Source organism: Sceloporus undulatus, chromosome 10 (genome assembly GCF_019175285.1).
Source record: "Sceloporus undulatus isolate JIND9_A2432 ecotype Alabama chromosome 10, SceUnd_v1.1, whole genome shotgun sequence".
Classification (NCBI taxonomy): Eukaryota; Metazoa; Chordata; class Lepidosauria; order Squamata; family Phrynosomatidae; genus Sceloporus; species Sceloporus undulatus.
This window is the reverse complement of record NC_056531.1, coordinates 9,146,374-9,151,673: the sequence shown is the minus strand read 5'-3', so window position 1 is coordinate 9,151,673 and position 5,300 is coordinate 9,146,374.

Here is a 5,300-nt window from a genome sequence, read left to right as displayed (position 1 = left end):
TTTACAGATAAAATGTGAATGGAGGGGGGAGCCACTGGCAGGATCTCTCCAGTGGCTTTCATTATCACACCTCTCTAACAACTACAGATTTTGCCTTTCTTTTCAAACTGGATTTTACTTGATTGTCTGTAAAATAAAGCTGCCGTTTCCAGACTGACAAGCCTAACTGACATGAAGTAATGACAAGCCCCAATGTTTAGCTCACTTCATTTGGAATGGCCACAGAGGGAATGAGACGTTTGCTTGGGATCTAAACATCTGGCTGTAGTAGAGCTGTAGGATTTGTAGGTAGGGAGGAACTGTGTTGCCAACAAGCCTTGAAGATATTCCCCTGAATGTTTTACCAAAATCCCAAATCCCTGGAATTCCCCGATATTTACTGGAATATTCAGTCAAAATCCCCAGAAAGAAATTAATTAAATTCCCCGGGTTCCAGGGAATTCCCCGGAAATCGGCAATGCTGGGTAGGAAGGACTTTAATAGGATGTTGGTGACACTAGGACAGGTCTGTGCTTTTGTTGTGGTTGTTGTTGTTGCTGTGTACCTTCAAGACATTTCCCTGTCACAGGGGTTTCTGGTGCTGAGAGTGTGTGATTCGCCCAAAGTGGGTTTCCTGATCCCCAGAGTTTTAGGACTTAATCAGACTGGCAAAAAAGACGGGAGCATAGTGGTATGCTCCAGTCAATATCATGCAGTAATGCGAAGGTTATCACATTATGTCACGCAACATCGCAGTTATCCTGTGAATAAAGAGGCATTCTAGCACCGCTTTTTATTCACGGAAAAAAGTGGCACTATAATCCCACTTTATTCACGGGGATAATTGTGCGATAATTGTGCCTTTGTGTGATGTTGTGTATAATCTTCACGTAATTGTGCAATATTGATGGGAGCATACTGCTCTGCCAGTCTGATAAAGCCCATAGTCCAACACTCAAAACACCATGTCACGCTGTTATGGTACGTGAAAGGGAGGACTTTCATACTGTAGGAGGACCACATGGAAGGACCAGATCAGATCACTCTTTGTGTTTGTGCCTCCATACTCATGGCACTTCCGTTTGTGTGAACACTGTCATGTGTGTTCTAGGAGGTCCCAGATATGAACTGTGCTGCTTTCTAACTTTGAAAGAGTACTTATCAGTTAAATGTACCACAGGCAAAAAGTAACAACTACTGTATATACTTATGTATAAGTCTAAAAATGTAGGTTAAAAAATTGACCCAAAAAACCTGAGTCGACTTATTCACGGGTCAATGTAAGTACTGTACTTTAAATCATACATACATACATAAAACCATCCCCTGGTGAATGTCAAGAGCCCTGGAAGTACTGACCTTCTACTCTCTCATCCATCCAGACTTTAGTACGAGCACAAATAGTTATGGCTGTTGGATTTTTGTAAGTTCTTTGGCATTGTTTTCCTTTGCTTCGACTTTTACATCCTTTATTATATGCCCCTAATTTTTATCCTTGATATGGATAACATGGGTCATATCAAAATCCATAATTTTGGTCCCAATACCTGCCCTCAACTTATACAAGAGGTCAACTTATAGTCGAGTATATACGGTATATTGGCCCTGGCCTGGGGCAATGTGTTTCTACTGTCTTAAGAACAGGTGAACAGTGAAAGAAGGTTTTTAATGATCTAGCCAGATAATGAAGGCCAGAGAGTTTGCCTTCACTTAGAGCTGGAAAGCTGGCAGACGTGCCTAACCTTCTTTCCTCAAAATGCATGAACAGTGTAAAAAGGGTTATGCACCATTGTTCTGTGGTTGCCTAAAGTTAGTGGCACAATCCTTTTACTACTTGCATGTACTATTACTCAGGACCCTTAGAACATATGCTTAATGCTTAAACATATTCCTTTTTTACCAGCAAATCAAGCAAAAAGTATACTGTGTTCTTTTGCTATGCAAGAGGGTGACTGTACACAGGACTTGTCTGTTCTCTCCGTTCTCTACATTAGCAAGGAGGTGACAAGTAAGAACACAAGGAAAACAAGTACCTTAAAGAGGCCTCAGTCAAAAGTGAGAATCTTACCTTCCTGGCCTCACAGTTGGTGTTTTTTTCCGTAGTAAACTAGCTTTATTTCTACACTGCTTTGTGGGCCATAAGTGCAGTATGTTCTCCATTTGTACCTTCAACTTTTTTTTTTTAACATTTCCAGTTTTCATCTATGAGTTGAACATCTGGATTGTCGATTATTGTCTGTGTGGATTCCCCCTCCTCCATGATGTAGTAGTTTTGCAATATTATTCCCTTCCAACTTGAAACTAATTTCATTCCTCTTCTAATGTATAGCTTCAATCTTTAGTCTCCAAGGTGTTCTACCTCCAGTGTGCTCATCATCTTCCAATGTAGTGTAATCTGCAGATTTCATCAGACTCCTGGCTCTACTCCCTTGTCCTGAAAAATTGTTCTAAAATAACAGTAGGGAAAGGGCTTGTTCTGTGCATTGCCTTTCCTGCTTCAAGGGCTACTGTCAGCCACTTAGCATTTTATTTGCCTTGAACTCTCCCCAAATTCTGGGGAGGTCTTCAAATGCTTTTCCTACAGAGAACATACTTCAGTATATGAGAGCATAAAAATAGACTTCTCTACAATTTTCTGTACCGTGGCTCAGTCATAAATCAAAGTGGAGACTATGGTCAAGAAAGAAGACAAGGGTTCAAAACACACTGCAGAAATAATCCAGTTTGAGATCCATTAATTGCCCTGTAGTTTATTAAATTGGGTTATAGATGTAAATAATAAAAGAAATGTTGTCACAAAAATAAAGCAAATTGTCACCATAGACCAGCATGCGTTTTGAAGAATGAACAAGAGGTAAGTATAATTTCATGTCTTGTTGACGTGAATAAATGAGTAAGAGGTTTTTACAGGAGTAGGAGTAGGAATAAGGAGTAACAAATGTAGCAAAATATATTTGTTACTCCTTATTCCTGTTATAACAACAACAACAACAACAACGATAATAATAATAACCCTCCCCACAAGGCATCTGACTCCATCTTGGCCTCTGAGAGGGAGAGAAAGGTAGGCCTTCCCATCAGGCCTCACTAAAGGAACTGAACCCTCCCCACAAGGCATCTGTCTCCATCCTTGCTTCTGAGAGGGAGAGAAAGGTAGGCCTTCCCATCCGGCCTCACTAAAGGAACTGAACCCTCCCCACAAGGCATCTGTCTCCATCCTTGCTTCTGAGAGGGAGAGAAAGGTAGGCTTTCCCATCCGGCCTCACTAAAGGAACTGAACCCTCAGTCTGTCCATCTGCCTTGGTCCAGGCCTCAGAGGGAGAGAAGAATGCTGGACCTGATCCCCTTCCCCTCAACCATTCCCTTCTCCTTTTGTGTCGTGTCTTCTTAGATTGTAAGCATGAAGGCAGGGAACCGTCTAATTAAATGATTTTATGTACAGTGCTGTGTAAATTTACAGCGCTATATAAATAAAGCTTAATAATAATAATAATAATAATTTATATTTCCCGCTTCTCCCTTTGGATTGAAGTGGGAGTACAGCAGTAAAAACATCATAAACTACCTACATAATTCAAAACATCAATCAAAGAAATAAAAATAAAGGGGAAAAGGAGAAAGTTGTTACAGTGTTGTTCAGTCGTAAGGATCGAGTCATATATTCAGATGTACAAATCAGATTAGAGGAGATCAGTTGGATACGCCCGCCGGAAGAGATCCATCTTCAGTGCCTTTTTGAAAGCTTCCAAGAAAGTGATAAGACGGACCTCTTCCGGTAAATTGTTCCAAAGTCTAGGGGCCATCACAGAAAATGTTCTACAAGAGGTAGTTTTCAACCTGGTTTTGGGGTGTTCCAATAGTTTTATGCCAGATGTTCTGAGAGTGTGGGGTGGATTATGTAGGGAGAGGCATTCCCTTAAGTAACTCGGGCCCAGGCCATGTAAATAACCAACACTTTGTATTGGGCTCAGAAGCTAATCGGCAGCCAATGTAGAGATTTCAACAGCGGTGTAATCTGCTCTGATCTCGGTGTCCTGGTGTTCACTCTGGCTGCAGCATTCTGAATCAGTTGGAGCTTCCAAACATGGTACAAAGCCCCATGTAGAGCACATTACAGAAATCTAAGCAAGAAGTTACCAGTGTGTTTCAAGGTCCCCCTGAGCTAGGTAGGGACGCAGTTGGCGTATCAGCCAAAGCTGACACCATGCACTCCTGGCTATCGCCTCCACCTGAGATGTCAACTGTAGAGACAAGTCCAGGAACACTCTCAAACTGCGAACTTAATTCTTCAGGGGAAGTGTGACCCCGTCAAGGATGGGTTGGCAGATCTCCCTCCCCGGACCAGGGGCACCTATCACGAGCACCTCCGTTTTCTCTAGATTCAGCTTGAGTTTGTTTTCCCTCATCCAGCCCCTTACAGACTCAAGGCAGGCATGCCATCCTTAGTCACTGCAGCAGTTGGAGACATAGAGAAGTGAATTTGGGTGTCATCGGCATATTGATAACACCGCGCCCCTGAAGTTCTTTGCTGCATTGATTGCCGGTCTGTAGAAAACTAAAAGGTTTCCTAGGAGCATCTTGTCAAATAAGCTTCGGTATTTCCGCCAACAGCGCTCTAGTCGTCACACAGCTCGCTTCATTTTCCGAAGATCTTGAGTGTACCATGGTTTTTTATTTGAAGCAAGCCGGAGAGGACGCTCGGGAGCGATGTTGTCTATTGCCCTGGTTAGTCTTTATTCCAGGTATCAACCAGAATTGCCGTCATTTCCAATCATAAAACCCTCTAGGGCTTTCTGGAACCTTTTGGGTTCCATCAGCCTTCGAGGGTGGATCAGTTTAATGGATCCTACACCCCTGAGGGGGGTCTGGGTAGTGGCTTTTAGGCCTACCTTGACCAGGAAATGGTCCATCCATGACAGGGCAGTGGTGTTGATAACCTCTGCCCATGGGCTTTCCTGTTCTGTACAGAAGACTACATTGAGTGTGTAACCTGCACAGTGTGTCGGACCCGAGACTAATTGGGACAGGCCCATGGCTGTCATGGAAGTCATGAACTCCCGAGCTGCCCCTGCAAGATCTGATGAGCCAGCCTCGAAGGGGAGGTTGAGGGAGAGAGAGACAAGATGGTGGCGGCCGCTGAGTGAAGCGCCCCTTGGCAGCGGCCAAGGACCCACTTAGGCTTCTCCCTCCCTCCCCATCCTCAAGGGCTGCCTTCCTGGAAGAGCGGAGAGCGGCCCGGCAGCCGGGGAAGCCCCTGGGACGCCTGCATTATATATATATATATATATATATATATATATATATATATATATATATATATA